General features: G+C 32.3%; 1 long non-coding RNA gene across 1 annotated transcript in view; it reads left to right on the top strand.

The window, feature by feature from the left end:
- The window catches only part of LOC137629411 (uncharacterized), a 330,089-nt gene extending 316,642 nt beyond the window's left edge, over positions 1-13,447 (top strand). The window contains exon 3 of the long non-coding RNA XR_011041500.1: positions 13,322-13,447. This is a non-coding gene — a long non-coding RNA (uncharacterized lncRNA). The remainder of the gene's footprint in view (positions 1-13,321) is intronic.
- The last annotated feature ends 5,355 nt before the right edge of the window (positions 13,448-18,802 follow it).

Below are 18,802 nucleotides of genomic sequence, written 5' to 3'. Positions count from 1 at the left end.
CTACGATAATATATCGGCCAATCAGAGGCTACACTGTTAAAGACGAAATTTATGCCTCGATTTTTACTGTTTTAAAAACGGATATATTGACGTAAAGGAGTGATATTACGGTCACCAAGCAGTAAAAGATAATAACAAAGTAAGGTAAAATTACAGTCGCCTGTGTTTTACTGAAATACGGCCGAGAAAAGTATATTTCCGATTAGAATTACGTTTTTTTTTTACAGTATGTAGAAGCTCCACTTTTATTGACCATGCATATTTAGTATCACCTGAAAAGATATCATATTAAAGGTGATTTTATATCTATTATGATTAGTAATTGTATTCTTATAAAGAATCCAATCTTGCAATGAGATTACTATTGAATAAACTCGGCCGCACTATTATGTCTTATTTCTCTTCCCTTTTTTTTCTAAATATTTTATAGTTTATATATGGAAGATTTATTCTAATGTTGTTAAAAGGTTTAAGATGATTTATTCTATTTGTTAATTACTTCTCTTGTAGTTTATTTATTTCCTTGTTTCCTTTCCTCACTGGGCTATTTTCCCTGTTGGAGCCCTTGAGATTATAACATCTTGCTTTTCCAACTAAGGTTGTAGCTTAGCAAGTAATAATAATAATAATAATAGTAATGATTATTATTATTATTTAAGTAATAATAATAATAATAATAGTAATGATTATTATTATTATTATTATTATTATTATTATTATTATTATTATTATTATTATTATTATTATTATTTCATAATCATCCTCATAGCTGTCACTCGATATCAAGTATCACTGTTTCGAAGACCTTAATGAGATCTCGAATGGGAATCTAGATCCACTCACACACTATCAGTAGATGTGGGTTTTCACGTCTAACTGATCTTCTTGCGGTTTTTCATCATTCTCCTGTATACGTTTTCTCGGGACTTAGAGAAGACGAGCACAGAGAAACCTTTGCAATTGAATGTAGGAATGTATTTGCTGTCTTAAAGGATTTAAGAGACCAGGAGCAGATAATTAATGAAGAATGGTGTGATATTAAGAACATATATCAGTCCGTTGGTAGTCAAGATTTTGGACATGCAGATAGCCATGGATATCAAATGATACTTGGGATACTATAAAAAGGAGACAAAGACAGAAATTGATTGTTAAAAATTTTCGAGGAAGCAAGGTAAAATTACAAGGTAGGGCATGCTAAGTATTCCAGTAATGATAATGAGGTCAAAAGAAAAGCCAAGAATGGCTGGAGGTACATGAATGCCTCCCAAGCAGCGCGGTCATGAGCCTCTCTTTCCTAGGTTTTGTAATTGATGTTACATATTGTCATATTTGTCTTAGGACATTCTTTGAAACGTTTCCTCTGTCCTCCCATCCGTCTGAGTAGACTATTTGTGTTGGAATGGATCATGAGTCCTCCATTTTCACCACATGACCAGTCCATCCTAATTGACTCGGAGGGATAAGGGCTTCAATACTTGAGAATTTTCACTTTTCTAAAATGCTGCCAACTGATTTTTAGGATTTTTTGCTTGCAGAGTTCATGGAATTTTACAAGACTTTTTATATGACGTCTATTATGTGGTCTCTTAGGTGTGGTTTTCAAATAATCTGGATCAGAGCTTCCTAAAAGCACTGGTATCACATCGTTTGCGATATTGGATTTAATATCAATATTTACATCTGTTGAGATACGACTGCCAAGATCATAAAATCTATGTATGTTATCAAGAGTGTCGTTATTTAAGATGATGTTAGGATATCCTATTGCGCTGTTTGGCTCAGGATGGTAAAGGACTTATATATTTCATCATCATCATCATCATCATCTCCTCCTACGACTGTTGACGCAAAGGGCCTCGGTTAGATTTCGCCAGTCATCTCTGTCTTGAGCTTTTAATTCAGTAATTCTCCATTCATCATCTCCTACTTCACGCCTTATAGTCCTTAGCCATGTAGGCCTGGGGCTTCCAATTCTTCTAGTGCCTTGTGGAGCCCAGCTGAACGTTGGGTGAACTAATCTCTCTTGGAGAGTGTGAAGAGCATATATATATATATATATATATATATATATATATATATATATATATATATGTATGTATGTATGTGTGTATATATATATATATATATATATATATATGTATATGTATGTATGTGTGTGTATATATATATATATGTATATATATATATGTATGTATATATATATATATATATATATATATATATATATATATATGTATATATATATATATATATATATATATATATGTATATGTATATGTGTGTGTGTGTTTGTGAGTGAGTATGGTCAATTTAGAAATGCTATGGATGAGCTTGCTGGTAAAAAATAAACCAGATTATGGCTATATTACAGCCTATTGAGGTGGATTTACATGTCAAAAGGACCGTGAAAGGCTGTGTTACTGTGAGTAAGCTGTAAACATGTTCGAATTGAGAGAGAGAGAGAGAGAGAGAGAGAGAGAGAGAGAGAGAGAGAGAGAGAGAGAGAGAGAGAGAGACCAGTTTAAGTCAGTATAAGGAACCCAACAGAACTGAATAGATAGTTTATGAAATAGCATTTGAGCTGTGGATGCCTAAACTAAAAGTAGCATTGGAAATTAAATGAAAGTAGCATCTCTATATTCTAGAGATGGACTTGACTAGAATCCCCCCCCCCCCCGCGCAAAATTTTGATTTCATATTAACTCCATTTCAACTGCCGAAACATCCAGGGCGTCTTTAGGAGTGGTCCTGAGTCCCAGGAGCACCCAAGGTAGCTGGGTAAACCAGTTGGAGTCCTTGCAACGGGATATCACTTAATAATAACTATGCTAAAAGGAAATAGAATATGCATGAAAAGTTGGTATTCCTTAATTAAAATTTTTGGTTATAAGAATGTCAAACCCTTTGCCAAAAACAATAATGCAGCCTGAAACATGCAATTTACCGAAGGCTTGGGGGCGGGTTAAGCATTTATATTGGAAGATAAGCGTAGCGTGTAAAATTCATTCTTGTAATCGAAATAAGGGTTCAGCTCATCGGTATCTTAAAAATTTTTTTTTCTTTAGATTACCGAACTTTACCGAACTTCATAATTAACTTGATGTCACAATATGGTGGTTCTCGCAGCTGTTTTGGCGAAGGTATTGAATTGATCGTCAGATCTTTTCACTTTTACTAGAAGAAAGATAAAACTAATTCCAGTCCTTTATATTCTATGATGAATGGAGAAGTATTGAAATGAAGCTCTAGATAGAGTTCACTGGTGAAATCTAACCGAGGCCCTTTGCGTCAGTAGGCGTAAGAGGAGAGGATGATCATGATGATATTCTATTTTTGCTTAATATGACGAACCTTGATGTTCTTGATCGGATGAAAATAGTACACGACGATTATAATTTATTCTTGTTAGTCTTAAATACTTATCTATTTGAAAGCCCAAAATGGGTAAAGTAATATGTTACCGTATTTCAATTGTGAGTAGTGTTGCTGTGGCCTATGTGGTAACGTCCCTGACTGGTGATAGCCAGACACGGGTAAGAGTCCCGCTCAAGCTCGTTAGTTCCTTAGGTCCCTGCAACCTCACCATCCTTTTGAGCTATGAAATGGTGGTTTGAGGGAGCCTATAGGTCCCTCTGCTGAGTTATCAGCATCCTTTGTCTGGCTCTCCTTGGGCTTAACTTGGGTGGAGAAGGGGCTTGGGCGTTGATTATATGTATATATGTACAGTCTCTAGGGTATTGTCCTGTTTGATAGGGCAATGTCACTGTCCCTTGCTTCGGCCATTCATGAGTGGCCTTTAAATTTTAATCCATGTAATTAAATATACGCATCAATATATTTAGATTCACAGGCAATTTTGAAAACATTTTGGTTTGATACACCAAAGGTCTTAGCATACAAAATATAAAGATTGAATTTTTGTGACGAGGGAATTTCTCAAATAAATAAGATAAAAACAAATTTAAAAAAAATTTACAGTACAGAAATGATCTAAAAAAAGTAAAATAAAAAAAAAGAAAATAAAGAAAATAAATGAGAAAAAGACGTTAACAGGATTAAAATATCACAAATGTTTTACAATACATAATTAATCTAAAAAAGTAAAATAAAAAAAATAAGTCGGAAAGAGACGTTGACAGTGGCGAAAGCTTGAGAATCTGTTTCACTTTACAAGGCTAGAATCTGAAATTCAAATGTCTTGGGTAATCACAAACACTTTCATTCAATTATCTGGGGCCGAAAACGGTTTCAAGACTTGTTGCTTCATGGGTAGGATTAGGACAATTTATGGAAAGGATGAAAAGGAGTAGTGGCCTTTGGGGGTGGGGGTGGGGGGTGGGGGGGGGGGTTAGGGAGAAGAAAAGACGTCTCGCCCATCAAAGACTTCCATTAACATTGGGGAAGGAAGTTTGAGTAAACCGTAAGGTGTATATATATATATATATATATATATATATATATATATATATATATATATATACATATATATATATATATATATATATATATATATATATATATATATATATATAAAATTTCAAATAAGCCATATATATTAATACATTAAAGTCTGGATTCTCTTAACGACCTCGGGATCAGAGCCCAAGGCGGAACCGCCCAAAGACTATGATATCGGACCGGCGGGGATTTGAACCCTCGTCCAGGATATCTGTATGCCAGTGACCGTACCACTCCGCCACGAAGAAAGACTTTAATGTATTAATATATATGGCTTATTTGAAATATGAAAGAAACACGTTTAAATGTGCAAAAAATTTATCATATATATATATATATATATATATATATATATATATATATATATATATATATATATATATATATATATATATATATATATATATATACACACACACATTTATGTACTCTATATGTAAGTATGTATATTTATTATGTGTATATGCGTACATTACTGTGGCTAAGTGGTACGTCACTGTTGTTACAAGTTTCCTGGTTCAGGGTTCGGGCTCTGATCCCGAGGTCGGTAAGAGAATCCAGACATTAATTTTGCAAAATATATGGCTTATTTGAATATGAAAAGCACGTCCAAATGTGCAAAATTTATCATATACAGTATACACATATATATATATATATATATATATATATATATATATATATATATATATATATATATATATATATATATATATATATAAAGTGTGTATTGTTTCAGTTTGAATGCAATCTTTTCGTTTTAAAGATTTGGCATATTTAGAAAAAATAGGATTTATTTTATATCTCTTTTACTTCGTGACATACTCGTAGTGATATTATGCAGTCATGGAATAAGTCACTATATCTGTGAATGGTTACGATTGCAAGATGTCACTATATTTATATTTCCTGCTTTAATCGAAATATCATTGATCTTAATTCGTATGAATGTAAGGCTATATGTGTATAGGCATGGCTGTAACATACATTATGTTCTGCTAGGGTTGTTGTGGCCTATTGGTAACGTCTCTGCCTGGTGGTCGCCAGATTGGGGTTTAAGTTTTCCTCAGACTTGTTAGTTCCTTTAGTGTCTGCAACCTCATCATCCTTATTAGTTAAGGTTACCATGAGGTGTTGGGGTTAGGGGAGCCCATAGCTTTACCTGCTGAGTTATCAGCAGACATTGCCTGGCCGTCCATGGTCCTAGCTTGGGAGCTGATCATATGTAAATATGGCCAGTCTGTGGCGCATTGTCCTAATTGCGAGGGCAATGTCATTGTCCCTTGCCTCTGGCATTCATGAACGGCCTTTAAGCCGTTATATGAAAGATGTATAAAATCGTTATATTATTATTATTATTATTATTATTATTATTACTTGCTAAGCTACAACCCTAGTTGGAAAAGGAAGATTCTACAAGTCAAATTTATGTATAAGGGAAGGACTTGAAACGATGTTGTTGTTTTTGTTGTTGTTGTTGTTGAAGATTGCCTGGTCCTTGCAGCCAAGCACGGGCTCTAGTAATAGAAATAAATCCCTGAAACGTAAGTATTTACTTAATCGAACCAATCAACTTTATACGTTCCCTTTTGGCACCAGACTGAATTATACTCCTTGCCGTGGACATTTCCCGAAAGAGATCTCTCCTATGCTGTTAGAGCAATATCCTAACTTCTTTTTCTTTGAGGTAACTTTATTGTCCGTGCCATCTTTTGTCTTCCAAACTTGCGCTCCGAGTTTTACTTATTTTTCCCAGAGGAGGAAAAGGGGAGATATAAGAAACGCCTTTAAAAAGAGTAAAAGGGAGAAATGTTTTTCTTTTTGTTTTTTTGTTTTATTGTTTTTATTGTTGTTATTAGCGAACAATTAAAGAAATTGTGAGTGATTTTTTTGGCTCCCCTCTCTGGGTTATTTGATTTGTAAATTTCGGGTTAATAGCGCATTGTATTTTCTCCTTTACCACTGAATCATTCGCTTTTCTTTTTTATCTCTCTCTCTCTCTCTCTCTCTCTCTCTCTCTCTCTCTCTCTCTCTCTCTCTCTCTCTCTCTCTGTCTCAACTGTTATTTCATGCAATGAAAATGATTTGAAATCAGCATGTAAGATCATCAGACGACAATTAAAAGCTATTCCATAGTAAAAAAAAAAAATACCATCCATGAAAGTGTTGTCTCCAACAAGTAAATGTAAAAATATATCACAAGTGAAATTGTCTTGGAAAAGACTATTATTTTTCCACATCCAAATAAAGAAAGCCAAAAAAAATGAAGAATTTCATAGCTTTGTATGATTTCATCTGTCATGTAAATTGGATAACAATCCAAGGTAATCGTGATAAAGATTATTTGATTGTAGTATTGCTGCCTGGCAAAATCTGCGATATGATCAGCCTTTAGGCTATTAAGACTGACTCTCTATTGGGAGTGGGTGGGGTGCTTATAGCGCTGCTAGTGCATCCCAAGCGGTGCATTGTAAGCAGTACTTCAGGTTCTTCGTAAGTTCTTTCGATCCTTGGCGGCTGTTGCCTCTTATCTGTATACTTTATTTCCGTTCTTGCTTCCCCTCTTTATTATTATTATTATTATTATTATTACTATCCAAGCTACAACCCTAATTGGAAAAGCAAGATGCTATAAGCCCAGGGGCTCCAATAGGGAAAAATAGCCCAGTGAGGAAAGGAAATAAGGAAATAAATAACTGAAGAGAACAAATTAACAATAAATCATTCTAAAAAAAGTAATGTCAAAAGAGATATATCATATATAAACTATTAACAACGTCAACAACAAAAATGTCATATATAAACTATAAAAAGACTCATGTCCGTCTGGTATTCCTGTTCAATCTCTAAACTTTTACTTCAATTACTGGGTTTCGCCATCAGCAGAGTGGCCTCACAGGCCCCATCGACGGGCTATATAGCGCAAATTCATTAATCCAATGGAAATTGTGTTCATTTTGTAATGGAGATGATCACTTACCTCTGCCAATTGAGGAGGAGACAATCCTTCACTTTATAGGAAGCCGCATTTTATATCCTGAAAACTTGGGGCTTCCATCAGTGCTATATTTAGTGAATATCTCAGTGACAGTGCAATCTAGCTTTGGGATTTTATCCCGGTTTTCGTGTCCCTCAAATGCTGCTAGTATTATTATTATTATTATTATTATTATTATTATTATTATTATTATTATTATTATTATTATTATTCGCTAGTGCGTTTTGTTTTGATTGTCGTTAAGGCAGTGACAAATTCTCTCTTTTTATTATTATTATTGTTTCATCTATACTTTATCTGGGACTCTGAAGGAGTTTATTTTTCCCTTCAATTGGAAGTATGAATAATGGTTTACCAGATGTTATAGCATAAATAAATTCTTTAACTAAATAGAAAATAATAAAAGATATATAAAAAAATACTTTAGGAGGACTGCAACACTTAGCAAATATACAAAAGTCATTTTATAAGGTTTAAAACTTTGAATAAAAAATAGAAACCCCAACCAAAGTTGATTTTCATCTTATATGTTATGATTAAATGAATATCACACGGTATTTATTGTTGGATGCATAAGAACCCCCCCCCCTTCTCTCTCTCTCTCTCTCTCTCTCTCTCTCTCTCTCTCTCTCTCTCTCTCTCTCTCTCTATCAAGGTATGTCGTTTGAGGTTTAGTGCCACCCCATCGCCCCTAGCGTATCTTTTCCTTAAAATAAAAGGGTTTAGAGAGAGAGAGAGAGAGAGAGAGAGAGAGAGAGAGAGAGAGAGAGAGAGAGAGAGATAAAAATCCAGTCCCTCTAAAGTGGAATCCCAGCGTGTCCCTCCTTTTCCCTCTTGTGCTAGATCCTCCCATCACATTTGCTAACACGGGTGAGCGAAAGCGACGAAATATAAAAGGACCCGGTGCATTATCCCGTTTTCTTTGCAAACGAGGGGTTGAGGGCAAGGGGGACCTTAAACGTAATTCCACGCTCGGCTTGCCTTGCCCACGTATAGGTTGGAAGGGTGCTGGGGGGAGTCAATACCCCGATGTTATTAGGAGTTGGTTCTTGGGGAATGGGCTGGGGAAGGGGAGGGGTGCCCTTGATATCTTCCTGGGGGCCACTTCACCTCAAAATTCAAGATCGACAGCGATGGAAATCTGCTTGTCCATGATGTGGTAAGGTTAAAGGGGATTGTTGGAGGCTTTGCCTCGTATATTTTCAATGCCTTGGCTTACGGGGATTTTATAAACTGCAATTATCAAAGATTAGATATACAATTTTTTTTTTATTTATTGGTCGAAAATTATTTTTTGGGGTTTGAATTGTTTCACTTCTCAAACTGAATACTTTTTATTTATTTATTTTTAAACTATTTTATTTTGAAAGGATATATGTGGTGGACAAGCTGTATCACTTAAAAATCTCATACCTGCTCAAAAGTAATTTCTGGTGTCCATTCCATACCTGTAAACAAGGGATATTTGCGGTGCGTTTTTAAACACTAAGGTAAACAAAATGCTTTTATGCCTTATGTATCTAGTATTATTTGCATTCCTTTTATTGGATATTCGTGGTGTCCTGTTGTTAACGTCCCTGACTGTTGTTTGCCAGACAGGGGTTCGAGTCCCGTTCCAACTCGTTAATTCAATTTGTTGCTGCAACCTCACCATCCTTGTTAGCTAAAGGAGAGAGTTTGGGGGAGCCTATAGGTCCATCTGCTGAGTCATCAACAGCCATTGCCTGGCCCTCCTTGGTCCTAGCTTGAGTGGAGAGAGGGCTTGGGTGTTGATCATATGTATATATGGTCAGTCTCTAGGGCATTGTCCTGCTTGATATGGCAATGTCACTGTCCCTTGCCTCTGCCATTCATGGGCGGACTTTAAACCGACTGTTGTGGAAACTTCATGTACATGGTGTTTATCTACAACTTCTCGTGATGAATGAGAATCTGAGAGTGACCATTGTTCTCTTATTCTCAGGAGTCACCCTATACTATAAAGCAGCCCAATATTGAAAACACAAACACGCATGTCTGGGAATCCGATCCAATATCGTGTTAGTTTGATCACTTTATTTAGTACAGAAATTTCAAATGTGGGGAAGTACAATGAAAATCAATCAATCAATCAATCTTGATAAATGGAAGTTATTTTTTTTAGTTTGTTGATATTTAATTTTGCGTGTTAATTTAGTATATGCAGATTGATATTGTACATACATACATATACCAAAGGCACTTCCCCCAATTTTGGGGGGTAGCCGACAACAACAAGAAACAAAACAAAAAGGGGACCTCTACTCTCTACGTTCCTCCAGCCTAACCAGGAACTCAGCCGAGTTCAGCTGGTACTGCTAGGGTGCCACAGCCCAACCTCCCACATTTCCACCACTGATATTGTAAAGTTAGTAATTATAGTATTGAAAAAAAGGTAGGTAATCTAAGTAATATTTTCATGACATGGTTCTTTTTTCACCTTTGGCCAGCGTGATTTGGCAAAAGAAATGTTGGCTTCTGGGGTTTCTTATAAAGGAGGTGGTACATTTGGGTGCCTTAACTCCTTTATATTAAGACAAAAATGGCTAAAGCATTACCAACACCTACTCTCTATTCCCCCTCACAATTAAGTCTAGCATTCTTTTATGTTATAAACAGGCTTACATACGTGTCTTCATAGTTCATATGTTAGATTTATTTCAACGTTGTTACTGATCTCAACTTATGTTGATTATGCATTACTTATTTCCTTCCCTCACCTAATAATATTAATATTGATATTAATATTATTAATATCAATATTAATATTAATAATAATATCACTATTAATAATATTAATTATAATATTGATATTAGTATTAATAGTAATAATATTAATAATAATATTTACATTAGTATTATAATGATATTATTAATAATAATAATATTAGTAATAATATTAATAATATGAATAATAATAATGATATTAATATTAATATTAATATTTTGTTGTTTTTGTTCTGTTTCATTGTTGATGTCGGCTACCCCCCAAAATTGGGGGAAGTGCCTTGGTATATGTATGTATGTATTATTGATATTATCAACATTGATATTAAGATTGATACTATTAATATTATTATTACTATCAATATTAATAATAATATTAATGATAAATCTAGGCCCAAAGAGTTGCATAATCGCAGCATACCAATGCTTTTCACAATACAGCAATGTTTTGTGTTCACGAGCAGATGGTCTCTACTGGTACAAATAGAAATACTATCCAAGTTCAGCCGTGTAGATAAATTCTCGCACTCACAAGCAATTCACGTAATTTTATTTTCGTCCCTGGCAATTTCGTGGTGCTAAGCATAAGTCCTCGCGAGTGCCAGCGGTGTCCTGATTGCGGAATCCTATCCTGTCCCGCTTGGAAATTTAGGTGCGCAAGGCTATCTCTGTAGATGCGAGGCAGACGCCGCTAGAGATAAGCTGAAATTTGCGGTCCCCAAAAGGCCGGAGAAGTTTAAGTCTCCGAAGCCGTTCGGGGATCTACTTAGAATAAGCAAGTGGTCATTTTGCAGCTTGCAAAATAGCGTTGTTCTCGTTGCTCCGTTGATCACGCTTCTAAGGCCACGGGTCTTGTTTAAGCGATATGGCTGGAGGATGAATGGGTCCCTGGCTTAGGAAGGTTCGTACGTTTGACTAATTCGTGAGTTTATTCTTAAGAACTGGACTGACTTTAGAGATTACAGTACATTACGTTTAAATCTGGTTGGTTACAGCAAAATAATAATAATAATAATAATAATAATAATAATAATAATAATAATAATAATAATAATAATAATGATAATGTTTATTGGACAAAAACATATTTACATACAAGATATTTACAAAAAAAGACTCGGTCCAAGCCCATGTGGAGCAGAGCTCTTCGGGCAAAATAATGGTATCTTGGTACTTTTGAGTAATTCGTGAGTTTATTTGTTAGTATTGTACTGATTTTAGAGATTACATTACACTAGGGTTGAATCTGGTTACTTTTCAATAGAATAGTGGCAGTTTGTTATTTTGAGTAATTCGTGGTTTTTCGGTAGACTTGTACTGACTTTGGAAATTATAGCACAATAGGTTTGATTCTGATTAATTACAACGAAATAGTGGTTTGGGATATCTTGATTTAATCTAACCTCAGGAGAAGAGCAGCGTGGATATATGAAAGATGGAACACTGGAACTCATATGCAGTTTTAATAACCCAACTGGCATACTGAAAAGCATACCTATGAGTGAAAGTAAGACGTTAGTATTTTATTTCAATTTTCTTAGAACAATTTAGGAATAAACAAAGATGTACGTCGATTTTACTGTACATGTATTACTAATGAAATATTGAGTGTAAGTGATATATATTTATTGAATATAAAAACTAAGAGAGAAATATTTAATAGAATTCATGGGTCATAATTAAAGCCTCGTTCGGAGAAACCTTAATCTTTATTAAACAGAGGTATCTATTTATGTAATTTTAGTACTTCATTTTGTATAGAATGATATACAGTGACCTAATTAATGGTGGAAAAATATTGTCATTTAACTTATGTAAGAGTGTGCGGAAGTGTATTTGTGCACGCACACGCGCACACACATACATGCACTATATATATATATATATATATATAAGGAAGGAGTAATCATCATCGATTCAATGGACAGCCACATGTTATATGTATGTGTGTATATATACATATGTATATGTGTGGGTATATATATATATATATATATATACATATATATATACATACATACATACATACATACATACATATATATAATAAGGAGCCCCAATTTTTTCTTAATTTTATATTTCCAAACGTAGCTAGTGCTATTGACTAGTAATCTATTTGGATACAAAATGTTTACAAATTATGTTTGCTGGACTAGATTTATAATGGTATGCATTACCTGACCACGTTACCATTTAACATATAAGCATCTAAACTCAAGTTTCATTATTCTTTCCTGCGTAACCCTAGCGCTTAATATCTATTGGATAGATAAGAAAAATTGTAATCAAGCCATTTTTTATCAAAGAACACTGCTTTTATACACCCATTTTATATATATATATATATATATATATATATATATATTTCAAATAAGCCATATATATTAATACATTAAAGTCTGGATTCTCTTAACGACCTCGGGATCAGAGCCCCAGGCGGAATCGCCCAAAGACTATGATATCAGACCGGCGGGGATTTGAACCCTCGTCCAGATATCCTGGACGAGGGTTCAAATCCCCGCCGGTCTGATATTATAGTCTTTGGGCGATTCCGCCTGGGGCTCTGATCTCAAGGTCGTTAAGAGAATCCAGACTTTAATGTATTAATATATATGGCTTATTTGAAATATGAAAGAAACACGTTTAAATGTGCAAAAAAAATTATCATATATATATATATATATATATACTGTGTGTATGTATATATATGTACATATATACATATTGTATATATATATATATATATATATATGTATATATATATATATTTATATATATAGATATGTATATATATATATTTATATATATAGATATATGTATATGCGTATATAGATAAAAAATATATAAAATGCATGTATGTATATATATATGGGTATGTATGTATGTATGTATGTATGTGTGTGTTTATCTAAATCTTTAAGCAGACTTTCTGTTTAGTTATGTATTACATTATTCATGATCATAATTTTTTGTTTGAGGCAACTTCAATGAATAATAAAATATATAATTTTTCCCTTTTTCACAATCCTTATTTGATGTTTGATGAATATTATTTTCTTTTCGTTATATGACTTTTAATTAATACATTAATTGATATCAATTTATTTTTTATTACAGACGCTGTCTTCATCAGGTAAGGGCTTTTACCATGTTGCTATTGGAGTCAATTTAGATCATGTATGTAAGTATGCAAATTTTATGCTAGTTTTCTGCATATTTATAATTTATCTGTCTATTTTGTTTGGTAATTTGTAATACTATAATACTATATTTATCAGAAAGTATAGTTAATATTGTTCATATTATCACACCAAAACACTATGCTATGAATATGAAAGTACTATTTTTCTATGATGGTCACATATCTACCAAAGACCTTCATATGAAACTTTGGAAGCGCTCCAAAAACTTTCCTGCGGAACTTGAAAACACCAAAAAACTTTGCTGGCAACATGGTCCAAATACCCCCAAAGACCATTCCATGAATCATGGAACTCCCACTAAACTTTGCTTCGAAGGATAATGGTAAACATCACTTTCCATTGGTGATGTTTAGCAAAGTGGCAAATTTAGTTGTATTCGCTTTTGATTTGGTTTATTATTCCGTTGTTTATTAGTGTGATTTATCAGGTAGTGTGATTTATTAAGCCGTGGTTTATTAGTATGATTTATCAGGTAGTGTGATTTATTATGCCGTGGTTTATTAGTGTGATTTATCAGGTAGTGTGATTTATTATGCCGTGGTTTATTAGTGTGATTTATCAGGTAGTGTGATTTATTATGCCGTGGTTTATTAGTGTGTTTTATTAGGTAGTATGATTTATTATGCCGTGGTTTATTAGTGTGATTTATCAGGTAGTGTGATTTATTATGCCGTGGTTTATTAGTGTGATTTATTATTCCATGGTTAATTTGTTATTGTGATTTACATTTTTGTGGAATATTATTCTTTGTGTGTGTTATATTCAAGGTGATTTTTAATGTAGTTTTATGCATTTCTTTTTGTAGTTTAGTATATATTTTGTTATCGATTTTGAACCATTTTGTTGTTTCCATTTTATGGTGATATTAATGTTTATTGTAAATAGTGGTTTATTTTTCTATTTTTTAACGATTTTTTTATCTCTGGTTAATGCTTACATATTTTTATATTATATACATTTGTATTTTATTTTGTTATAACTATATTATGAAACTTTAGACATTTCCGACTCCAATAGCACTTGGTGTTAAAAGCAAGTTATCCAGAACGATAATAAATAAAGAGAAAATTAGTTATAAATGAAGGTTAATTTGTTGAAAACGTAAATGACATACTCATTTTTTTTAATGAGGCGTTTGACTCGCAGTTTTGCCCTTTTAGCTCGGAAAAGTTTCCTACTAGCTGATTGAAAAAAAAATAATGTAAGTTTTATGATTTCATGATTACCATAGGAAGTTTTTAAATTTTTAAGTAAATTTTAGAATTAATTACTTGATTTCCATTAACTTTTAAGATATATTGCATCATGACCGATAATTTTCCTTTGTAAACTTGAGCAAATCAGGGTTATAGTTTACCCTAAAAATGTACTTTTTTGTTATTGTAAAAGCTGTTATATGCGTTGAAATTTTATTCTCTTTCGTCGGTAATAAATAGCTTTTAAGGTGTAATGACTGGTCATTATTCTGAGTACTTAAAGCAGAGCATTTACTTGGCAGAAATGAATTGCAATTGGTTCATATTTCAGACTTTTACGTTGAAAATGAATATTAAAATTCGACCAACTCTTCGATGAAATTTAACTCGACGTTGAAATTTAGAATTATTGTAATTTTACCTTCTGTGTTTTCTCGAGCTACAATGCAATCAGATTTCATTACAAAGATTCTTTATTATTATTCGATATGGCTAAGGAAGCTACATTTTTTTTGAGGAAGAATTTTGTGAATTTTAAACGAGGGAATTTAAAAAATACAATAATTTTGTCAATTGAAGCTAAGGAATTTTTTAAAATAGTTTTGTCAATTGAATTTGGGGATTTTTTAGAAATAATTCTGTCAATTGATATTAGGGAATTTAAAAAATAATATTATCAATTGAAGCTAGGTAATTTGAAAAATAATTTTCTCAATTGAAGCTATGGATTTTTTTTCATTTTTTTTTTTTATTAACTTACCCTTGTTTCTTACAATTTCAAATAATCATATTATTTGAGCATCTAAATATCGTTCTGGATCGCTAAATATCTACATCATCAACAAGGACTCGACCAAGGTATGCAACCGATACGTTCTCTTATGTTCATATATTGTGTCATACAAAAATGAAACTCTGAATTTTACATTACCCGGGCGTACAAAGATCCGCTTAGTAAATAAATTTGACGCGGTTTTAATTACGTTTAATTAATTTACAATTTTAGTTTGATTGATTTTGGATAATAATTGTAATTGTTTGTAATTACCGTCAAAGATTCGCTTAAATAATATATTTCCTTGGTATTTATTTCTTTGAATTAATTTATATTTGAAACTATATATATATATATATATATATGTATCTATATATATATATATATATATATATATTTTATATATATATATATATATATATATATATATATATATATATATATATATATACATACTAAACGTTTTTATGTCAAAAAATCATTTACTCTAATGAATTTTTATTTCGAGTTACTATTAACAAAAAATTCGGACGCTTCTGTAAACGTTTTAATTTTAAAATTTATATACTTAAATTAATTCGCATTTTGAGTTAATTAAAAATTCTTTTCTCGTACGCCCTTTTAACGTTTTAATGTTAAAATTCTTATAATGAATTTACATTTTGAGTTAATTACACATTAAAACGACAAAACGTACGTTAGTATATAGCATCATGTCGGAAGTTCTCACGTCCATTTAACCCCCTAAAGTTTGCATGTAATGAATTTGATAATTTTGTAATGAATTTAAGCATTTGCGTTAAACGAACTTGAAAGCGGCAAGTTAGTGCCCTGGCTCATGGCTAAAGTTTCTGCGTACATTTGCCCTTAATTTCAATTCGGAGAAAGTTGAATTCAGTGGTGAATTAATTTATATCAAGATCGGCGGAATTCAACTATAGTCCATTTCTTTTAGCGATGCCTATTTGCACCGACTCGCAGCGGTGCCCTTTTAGCTCGGAAAAGTTTCGTGATCGCTGATTGGTTGGAATGATCTCGTCCAACCAATCAGCGATCCGGAATCTTTTCCGAGCTAAAAGGGCACGGCTGCGAGTCGGTGCAAATATGCATCGCTAAAAGAAATGGACTATAGTTGATTTCTAGATGAATGAAGGTATTACTTTTACTTCTGTGCGAAAGCTGAATTTGTACAAGTTCGTATTCACGGAGGCGTTCACTGAAGAAGGGGTTCTTTATCTTCGTTTTTTTTGGTAAGTATTTGGTGTGTTTGTTGGTTCAAGTTTCAATTGATACTTTTAAAAAGAAATTTAACGTATTTATAACTTTTAGATTTTTTACGTCTCTTTAAAATAATTTGTTACTTTTAGATTGGCGTGTTAGTCACTTTAAGATAATTTAAAATTTTTGCTTTATGTTGGCCAATTACGTCATTTTGAAATCATTTGTAGCTTTTAGATTGGCCTTTCACGCCATTTTAAAGCAATTTTTAACTTTTAGATTGATTTTTCGTGTTTAAAAAAGTGAAGTTAGATTGGCTTGAACGTCACTTTAAAATAGATTTTAAGTTTTAGATTTTTTTACGCGCCTTTTAAATAACTTGTAAGCTTTAGATTGTTTTTTTTTTACGGTAATTTCGAATAATTTTAGAGTTTAGATTCATTTTGCATCACTTCAAGATAAATGTTAATTTTTTAGATTGGCTTTTTACGTCACTTTAAAATAATTTTCAACTTTAATTTGGCTTTTTACATTTTGATATAATTCTTAATTTTTAAATTGTCTTCTCACGCCAGTTTAAAGCAATTCTTACCCATTAGATTGACTTTTTACGTCACTTTAAAGTAGATTTTAACTATTAGATTGGCTTTTTTATGTCCCTTTAAAATAGATTTTATAATATGTTCTCTCGCTTATTTTAAGGCCTTTTTCATTACTCGTGCGTGGATTAACCTTATTAATTTTCCCATTTTTAATGTTTAAGTTGCAAAAGTAGGAAAATTATAGAAACATGATTTAACACTAAGTTTAACGTAGAAATTGTAAGTAAAAACACCGAAACATGATTTAACTTCATTTAAATTTAACGTAAAAATTGTAAGTCTAAGCACAGGAACATGATTTGAAGTTATTTAAGTTTAGCGTAAAAATTTGAAGTCTCAAAATACAGGAACACGATTTAACTTCATTTAAGTTCAACGTATTTTTGTCTGAAAATAAAGGGAACATGATTTAACTTCATTCAGGTTTAACGTAGGAATTGCCAATCTAAAAAGTACAGGAACATGATTTAACTTTACCTAAGGTTAACGTTGAAATTCTAAGTGTAAAGAATACAGGAACACAATTTAACTTCATTAAAATTCAACTTAGGAACTGCAAGTCTAAAATGTTTTAACTTCATTTAAATTTAAATTAAGAACTACAAGTCCAAAATAATTTAACTTCAATTAAATTTAACTTAAGAACTGCAAGTCTAAAATAATTTCACTTCATTTAGAATTAATTTAAGAACTGTAAGTTTAAAATAATTTAACTTCATTTAAATTTAACTTAAAAACTACAAGTCTAAAATAATTTCACTTCATTTAGAATTAATTTAAGAACTGTAAGTTTAAAATAATTTAACTTAATTTAAGTTTAACGTAGAAATTACAAGTCTAAATATACAGGAACAAGAGATAATAAAAAAAAAATATTTGATAAATAACGCTTTTGTTTTATTATTATTTTTTTTTAAAGATCCTGATAATTATAGCGGGTTCAAAGCGTCTTCCCTGATCTTCACCGGAAGCGGACAGTGGCTATGCGCGCACTTTTAGATTCTGCGGTGAGTGGAACAAAGGTTTATTGTCATTATGTGAGTGATTAATTTATGAAGTGGTCAAGAATGAATATAGGTTTAACTAATTTGTGATGATAATATATCTTTGGGTGTATTACTTTAGATATTGGTTGATAGGCGTCGTATGTTAAAATATAGCTGGTGTGTTACTTAAAATATTGGTTGATGGGGGCATGTGTTAAAATATAGCTGGGTGTGTTACTTAAAATATTGGTTGATAGGGGTCGTATGTTAAAATATAGCTGGGTGTGTTACTTAAAATATTGGTTGATAGGGGGCGTGTGTTAAAATATAGCGGGGTGTGTTACTTAAAATATTGGTTGATAGGGGGCGTGTGTTAAAATATAGCTGGGTGTATTACTTAAGATATTGGTTGGTATGTTATAAGTTAGTGTTTTTAATGGGATAAAAATCTTTTGAAATTTCATTATTTTATAGTTTCTGATTGATCCATTTCCGTCATTATTATTATTATTATTATTATTATTATTATGGTAGGAGACCCTCCTTCAAACAGGTGGAGTTAAATACTATGGCTGCATCGGCAGAATTCAATTTCTTGTCCAATTTCTCGATTCTTTG

The sequence above is a fragment of the Palaemon carinicauda genome, chromosome 37, assembly GCF_036898095.1.
Source record: "Palaemon carinicauda isolate YSFRI2023 chromosome 37, ASM3689809v2, whole genome shotgun sequence".
Taxonomy (NCBI): domain Eukaryota; kingdom Metazoa; phylum Arthropoda; class Malacostraca; order Decapoda; family Palaemonidae; genus Palaemon; species Palaemon carinicauda.
This window is presented reverse-complemented; position numbering and strand designations above follow the sequence as displayed.